The sequence below is a fragment of the Pteropus medius genome, unplaced genomic scaffold, assembly GCF_902729225.1.
Source record: "Pteropus medius unplaced genomic scaffold, Ma_sr-lr_union100, whole genome shotgun sequence".
NCBI lineage: Eukaryota > Metazoa > Chordata > Mammalia > Chiroptera > Pteropodidae > Pteropus > Pteropus medius.
This window is the reverse complement of record NW_024342475.1, coordinates 1,752,580-1,760,849: the sequence shown is the minus strand read 5'-3', so window position 1 is coordinate 1,760,849 and position 8,270 is coordinate 1,752,580. Positions and strand designations below refer to the sequence as shown.

Genomic DNA, 8,270 nt, shown 5'->3' with positions numbered 1-8,270 from the left:
AAGACAAGAGGGACTTTCACTGTGTGTGTGACCTGAGAAGGAATGTGTACCAGACAATAAAAGACAAGCCAGGAAGGTTAGGTGTACGTCTCGCCAGTGGGGACTCAGGGAGGACATAGGGTTTGTGGGGATCCTCAAAGCCCAGACCATTAGCTCCATAGAAGGAGGGAGACCCCAGAGCAGACAAGCCCCTCCTGGCAGTCACCTTGGCCAAAATCTCCGCTTCCTCTGGCCTTTTCCTCCGGATGGGAGCCGGATGGCCTCAGGCAGAGTGCACCCTTCCCACTCTGCCTCCAGGCACTATAGTGGGCGAGGTGGGGACCTCCCACCTCCTCCCCTCAGATGAATGCAAGTCGAATCTCTTTCTCCCATCCTAGTGCCCCCCCACACAACCTCTGTCCAGGTGGGACAGGAATCAGGGACCCCTTGGCTGTCTATTAGGGTGTCCAGCAGAAATTGGAGGAAAGGGAAGTTGGGGGAGGGGTTGGGAGCGAGTTTCCTGTCCTTCTTCCTGCTTCCCCACCCCCAGCACACACATGAATATGGCCCCACCGACTTCCTTCCCTCTGTCCTGCCCCACTGCCATTCACAGTCCTGGAGAGGGTCCGGGACCCTGGTGGTCCTTGAGCCCAGTCCAGCAGTCGAGCCCCACGCCCACTGGTGGGGAGTGGGGGGTGTCCCACACTTCCCTTACAGGGGCTGAGATTCTCAAAATCAGATCACACAAAGCAGTGCAACCTAACGATAGCGATGCTGCCAAGGGCACTCAGGTCCAAGTACTTGGCACCTGCTCCGAGTCGGGCTCTGAGATATGGGTTAACCTCCCATCGCATCCCTGTGCAGAGGTGATCTGAGCTGCTTTTCCAGATGAGGAAAACTGAGGCTTAGGGAAATGCAGCCACCTGCCCAAAGTCACACAGCTCATGTGTGGCGGAGCTGGAATCTACTCAACCCTGGGTGCCCAGTTCTAGGGCTCATGTGCTTCACCCTGGTGCCTCCTGCCTCCCTCAGCAGTGGAGAAACTAGGATGAGCCCTTAGGGACCCTCTCCTCCAGCCTCTGCCGCCTCCCCTCCTGTCGACCCATGGGTAAACTGAGGCCCAGAGATGCAAAGGGAAAATATTCCATTTACAGGAACACTTAGGGACAGGGCTGGGCCGGGCTTACATCTCAAATGTAAGGGCTCCTTCTGATGACACTTCGTGGCTGTGGGACACTGGGTCAACCTCGCCCCTCTTCTGAGCCTCAGCGTTACTATCTGCCAAATGGGGAAATAACAGTAACCACAGCGATGATAATAATAGCGATCAATATCATCGCTGAATGCCTTACACACAGTATTTCATTTAATTCTTCCAACACCCTATGATGTAATAATAATAATAATAATAATAATAATAATAATAATAATAAATTATAATGGCTAACGTTTATGGTCTCTAGCCAAGAAGTATGATGGAATACACTGAGCATGGAGCAGTTATTGAATCCTTACGATTCTATTACATCATCCGTCTTACAGATGGCAAACTGAGGCACAGAGAGGTTAAGTAACTTGCCCAGAGTCAGTCAGTGAATAAGTGGTGGGGGTGGGCGCTGTGATTAGGACACGGGAGGCTGGCTCCACTGTGTGGGCAGACATTATAGTAAACCCCATTTTCAGGTGAACAAACAGGCTCAGAGGACCGAGGGACTTTTCCAGGGTGTCGCAGCAAGTTGTGGCAGACTGAGCAGATTGAGCTCCTGCCCATGGCACCAGCCTGACATTCCCGCCCCTTTCTCGGGCTCTGTTGGAGGTGGCGGTGGCCGTTAAAACTGGCTTCTGGTCACTGTGACTGGTGGGCAGACACCATTGGGAAGGAGACAAGGTGCTGAGGACAGGAGGACGTGGGCGAAGAGTTGGATGGGAACTCCAGCGGGGAACTCGGCAGAGAGACAGAGACCCCAGGCTGGTGAGACAGTCACCAACAGTCCCCCTGGAGTACAGGTGCTGACTCTGAAGGTGCCCCTAGAATGGCCCTCATACCTCTGGCTGTATTTCCATCTCCGTCACCCCCGTATATACTGAACTAGCACTGCCCCCCACTTACACACACACATCCCTTATACCCCAAATGTAGCTTACGCCAGCCAGATCTTGCTCCCAGCGTCCCTCACGCTCTAACACAATGTCATCAGGGTTAAGAGCCCCAGACTGAGACCTCCCAGGGTTCATCTCATCACTGTCATTTGCTTAGTGTGGGACCCCCAGGCGAGTTATGTCACTGCTCTGAGCCTCAGTCTCCTCATCTGAAGAATGGGGACTGTAAGACCTACCTCCGCCTCTCGGGGCTCTGGTGTGGGTTAAGTGAGGTTGTGTGTGTGTGAAGCACATAGCGTAAGACCTGGCAGATGGTAAGCACCCAATAAGCGGCAGCCATCGTCATCATCATCATCATCATCATCATCATTATCGCCACTGAGAATGTCACCACCCAGCGGTGAATCGCCCCGAGGAAATCGTACGCCATCCACCTTCTCTCACTCAGAGACAGTGTCACAACCCAAAGACAGCATCACACCTTTCGGCATCTCATCCCTTCGGAGACCCGGTTGTATCACATTTCTCACACAAACGGGCGACACCATCATTCACAGAAAGACATCACGCGCCTGGCGTCCTGCCCTCCTTGGCGGTTCCGGTCCCACACCACACCCCGCCGTCTCTTCTCTTCCACCAACAGCATGATGGTGTCAACATCACGCCCCAGCCTCCTCGTACTTCCAGAGAGCACACGGCTCTCCCACCCCCGACCCCGAGACAAGAGCAGGTACCGTGGGGGAGACAGTATGTCGGTCTCCCCCAGACATACTGTCACCCAAAACAACACCTCTGCAACACACACCCCTTCGGCTCTACCTCTGTCATTAATGAGCCCCACTCCAAGATCAGAGCCACTCAATACCACTGCACCCCCAGATCTTTAGGGTAGGTAGACATTATTTAAGGAGAGGGTGGGCGAGTATCGATTGCTTTTTGGAAGCCTCTAGAAGTATCCTGAGGGTGGGCACGAAGGGGATACAGGTCAATCAGGAGAGCCAAACTTGGCATCTTCAGTTCTTCAGTTCCTGTCATGGTAGAGGGAGCTGCCCGGACCCCAAGGGAAGAGCTAAGAGTGGGGTGGAGCGTGGGTGGCTGGAAAGTTCTGGCATCTAGATTCTGCTTCAGCAGAAGGAAGAACTTCTCCACAGGCAGAGAGTCTTGGCTGTTCAAACAGGGTGAGATGTGTGAGGTCTGGGGGCTCTGGGTTCAGCTGAGGTCACGTGTCTCCCCTTGCTGCAAGGCAGGCTGGGAAATAGAGGCCTGGCTTCTTCCTGGGGGGAGGTGGGTTTCACAGCGGGTTGTGCCCCGCAAACCGGAAGGACATGCAGATTCTGAAGAGGACCAGACTGGTGGTCACAGTAGGGACTCCTGGGACCTAGAGTTCTGAGCTTCTATGGGCGGGTGGTCTCTGCTGGCCACCCTTCCTAGGAGACCGGCCTGAGGAGGGGGCTCCAAATTTTCACTAGTCTGATACTGGGACCACTGAGCACCCACAAGATGGCTTTATAAGGTCTGTGGACAAACTTTTTTTTTTTGACCATTGTTTGTATAAAGTTACTTGAATTGAGGGGGAGACATAACCAGCCCTTTAAATTCTGATCGTTAGCAATGATTTCTAATGTCTTCTGAAATCAATGCATTTAAATTTTAAAAGCGAGTGGACTTAAAAGAAATGGACTGCTTATTTTGTTCCCTGACGTGTCGCCAGCACCTAAAACGAGGCCTGGCACATGGTGGGTGCCCAGGAAGGATTTGCTGGAGGAAGGGACGGAAGAGAAAGAGAAGAAAGAAGGAAATGATAGTACAGAGGGACGTGGACGATGGAGGAAGTGGGGTGTCCCCTCCTCCTCCTCCTATTTCCCAACAGAACCCCAAAACTTAGAGGCTCATTTCCCCACTTATAGAGCACTCGCTGTGTGCTAGACGCTGTGTGCGATAAGGACTTTACCTGTGTCTGTGAAGCAGGTAATAATGATAATAACGGTATCTAACGTTTCTCAGATGCTTAAGTGCCTGAGACCATCCTAAGTACGTTCCGGTGTATCATTTTGTGAATGACAGGAATTCTATGAAGTAGTGCCGCCGTGTCCCCATTTCACAGATGAGAAAACTGAGACCCAAAGAAGTGTGGCGGCTTGCCCAAGGCCACACAGCCTGCCAGTGACAAATTCACTCCGTCAGCCTAGGGCCGACGCCTGCCGTTTCCCGATGGAAATTCCGACAAAACCCGGGAAGTGTGAAAGAGAGGGCGCAGGAAATGGGGTGAGGGGACATCCCCAGTTTTCTTCAGAGTGGCCGAATCGCTTTTCCCTTCGAGAGGGAAGCTGGGGCAGAGGAGACAGGGAGTGGAGCCGGAGGAGGAAAGAGGACGGAGTCCCAGTGAGAATGCCTCGCCATCTTTTTGAACCTTCCAGAACCAGTGGGCAGGCAAGGGGCCACTTCTGTGAGCCCAGGCAAGAGGGAGGCTGAATTAGGTGGGGGGGGGGGGGGGGTCAGGAGAATGATTGATGGGAGGCACCTGTCCGGGGGTGGGGGAGCTAGTACCTGTAGGCCCCAATGGTCTGATTGGGCAAATATGAAGAGGATTGCCTCGAGGCTCAGGAGGCCTGATTCTGGTTCCCCTCCCCGTAAGCAGCACAGCCATCCGGCCCGCCTCCCAGACCCCATCTTAGCACATCGGGGAACCTAGAACCTTCAGTCTCCAGGACTTGCAGAACTCCCAGCCCCCGCCCACCCCCCACTTTTGCCTGGTCTGGATTCTCTTTATCTGTGATGCGTTGGAGTTTCATGGAGAACATTGAAAAATAGGTTTCTTGGCCAAAAGAAAACGTTGAAGCTGCACAGGGGGGATGGTTGAGGCCTGAAGCCTTGGAAGCAGGCTCCCCCGCCCCACCCTTTTTCCCCAGTGTTTATCGCATGCTGGGCGCTGCGTGAGTCCCTGGGGCACGAGGGTCTAGGGACATGACCCACAATGCACTTCTGTGGTACAGTGCTCTGACGGCATGAAACGGGATCCATCCCCTCCTCAGAGTTCGAGGAAAGCTTCCGAGAAGAAGCGGCATTTGAGCGGGGTCCTGAGGACAAGAAGAATTCACTGGGAGAGGCGGGTTCCAGGCAGAAAACGTGCAAAGGCCCTGGGGTGGGACAGAAGAGGAAATGTCTGAGGAACAGAAAAGAAAGTGTGTCTGGTGTGCGTAGAGGAAGGTGAGGATGTGGAGCTGGAAAGGTGGGCGGGGCCAAATCACCAAGGGACTTATACTGAGAAGGCTCTGGAAGTTTTACCGTAGAAGGACTTGGATGCAACAGTTTGGTCAGAAGGAAGGAGAGGCTGGGCACGGGCCTTGCGACGGCGTTGACGAAGTGCTTTGCACATGACCATGAAAATGGGTCCCTAACAAAGACCGGCCAAAGCCTCACGGACACCCTTGGCACCATCTTGGGACTCCAGGTCTTTGACACTGTCTCTGAGCTGTTGCCACCGGCAGGGGAGGGTGCTGAGCAGCGGAGGGCCAAGAACGCAGCACAATTGCATTTGACCGTCTTGGGCGGGTGACCTTGGGCAGGCACCCTCCTTTCCGTGAGCCTCTCTGCGCCTCAGTTTCCTCTTATTTAAAAATGGGTCTCATTCTAGCCACCTCACTGGTAGTCATGAGAAACAGATGAGGTCAAGTTTGCCAAACACTCAGCACAGCGCTGGGTGGTAGTGAGCACCGAGAACCCCAGAATGCAGCCCTCCTCCTCCCTCCCTCCTCACCCCTTCCACCTGTCAGCCCACCACCCGCTCCTGTCTGGCCCAGTCGCCTTCTCACTGGGCTCCCGGCTCTTCCACCCTCGCCTCTCATACATAGTCTGCTCACCTCCTGGGCGTCAGAGGGATCTTCTTGAAACCTCAGTCAGATCACACCCCTCCTCTGCTCAGAAGCCTCTGTGGCTCCCATCTTACTTCGGGCAAAAACCAAAGACCTCACCGTGGCCCCCAAGCCTCAACACGCCACCACCTCCACCACCCCACTGGGGCCACGCCTCACTCTCCCTCAAACAGCCCAGGCACAGACCCACCCCAGGGCCTTTGCACTCGCTCTCGCTCCACAGTCACATGGTTCTGACTCTCCTCCCCCAGGGCCTGGATAGAGCATATCGTAATGGTTCAGAGCATGGACGTCTCGGCCACCGACTAGCTCTGCGAACTGGGGCGATGTCTCCAGCTTTGTTTTCCTGTCTGTAGAATGTTTTGGGTTTGTTTTTTTTTAAGTACCTTTCTCATCGCATTAGTGTGAAAATTAAATGAAGTATTTGTAAGTACTTGTTAGAGAATCCAGCACACATCGGTGCTATAGAGTGTTTGCTATCAAAGGCCACGTTCTCTGACAGTGCCACCCCTACACTCCCCACCCCCTTGCCTGCCTGTTTTTTTGTTTTCCTAGTACTTACCACCACCTGACACAAACCATACCGTCTGTCTCCCCCCTCTAGAAGAAGGAGCTGTGCAAGCTCTCAGCTGAATCGCGAAAACTCTTTTAGCCTTATTTTGCCCACAAAAATCACGGAGCTTTGTCTGCTTTCTTCATGGCTGTTTCACTGGAACGGTGCCAAGCACGCAGCAGGTGCTCAGTACCTGTTTGTGGAATGAATGAATGAATGAATGAATGAATATCGTTATTATTATTATCTCCTTACGGCCGTTCTCATGGCCGTTGCTCCCGTATGTTACCATGATCCTAGTGGTTTCCGGGCTGGCACATCCTTCGGGGTACCCTCTCAAAGTGAAGAGCACCCCTTCTGACTCCCCTCCCACCGTGTGTGCCCCTGCAGAGGAAGGCGAATACTTCCTGAAGGTGCTGATCCCCAGCTACGCGGCAGGCTCCATCATCGGCAAAGGTGGGCAGACCATCGTGCAGCTACAGAAGGAGACGGGAGCCACCATCAAGCTCTCCAAGTCCAAAGACTTCTACCCCGGTGAGCCCCTGCCCAAGACTCTGCTCGGGGGGCCTCCCGTCCCTCCCACCTGGGCCCAGGATGACGGGGAGGGGCTGCCCAGGAGCAGTGAGACTGTGGGGGAGACCTCCCCTCCTGCTAAGGGGACAGAGCTGCCCTCAGGCCCCCCCCCACTCAGGCCAGAGCAGATGGGGGTGGGGGCAGGGCAAAACAATGGGCCTGCTGCATATTCATGAGCTCATTTGCATGATGTGCTGGCAGATGTGCCCCTTCCCACACACCTGCCCCTTTGGGTCAGTTGGAGGAGCTGGTGGGGAGGGGGGAAAGGAAGCAGGTGTTAGGGTGTCCCTCCGGGAGCCCAGGGGGGGGGTGGGCAGCTTGTCTGTTACACACCCCCCCACTCCTTTCCCCGAGTATTTCCCTTTGGATTTCAGTCATCCCGTCTCGCCCACCCTGAGTCCCACTGGTCCTCTCTGTGTCATTCTTTGTGCCTTTCGCATGCCGTCTCTGGCTCGCCCACCTCTGTGCCCTCCGTCTCCAGCCGCATCCGCCTCCCCGGCTCCTCCTGCCTTTCTTTTCGCTCTGTCTCTCTGGCTCCGTCTGGATGTCCCCCCATCCCTTTAGTCTCCCTTAGTCTCCCTTCCAGGATCTGTCTCCGCTTCCCACCTCTCCCCCCCACTCCTCTTTTCCTCCCTTTGTGTCTTCCCATCTCCCTCCCATCTCTTCCTTTCCCTCCACCTTTCCTATTCTCTCGCTTTTCATTCTCTTACTCTCCCAATTCTCTCTCTCTCTCTCTCTCTCTGCAGTCACCCACTCAGCCGGTACTCAGCAACCCCGCCGTGGGGCTGCCCCGTTTCTGTCTACCTCTGCTCGCCCATCTCTCCCTTTACGCTTCCCTCCTTCTCCTAAGCCCAGCTCCCTCCCATTTTGTTCCGTTCTGCTCTCTCTTTAAACCCAGCCCGTGTGCTGCCTCTCCTCCCGCTCTGTCTCCGTCTCCCCAGCCATACATTTGTCAAGGCCCCTGCAACTCTCTCTAATCCCTCTCAACACCCCTCACCCTTCCGTATCTCCCTCCCAAGACCAACGCCTGCCTGGGCTCTGACATCTAGGAATCCAGGGAAGGCCCCCTGAATTGCGTCTTTGGCCCGGCTCTGCTTCTAGTTCATCCTAATCCCCTTGGAGTTTTGTAGGTCAAACACCAGAGCTGGAGCCCAGGTCAGGACACATTCATATCCTCTTCTCTCTCTCTCTCT

The 8,270-nt window shown here is 54.6% G+C and overlaps 1 protein-coding gene across 1 annotated transcript in view; it reads left to right on the top strand.

The window, feature by feature from the left end:
- Window positions 1-8,270, top strand: part of NOVA2 (NOVA alternative splicing regulator 2) — a 30,284-nt gene that overhangs the window by 8,753 nt on the left and 13,261 nt on the right. Inside the window, exon 2 of the mRNA XM_039866252.1 lies at window positions 6,895-7,038. The gene's annotated coding sequence lies outside the window, so the exon portion shown is untranslated. The remainder of the gene's footprint in view (window positions 1-6,894; window positions 7,039-8,270) is intronic.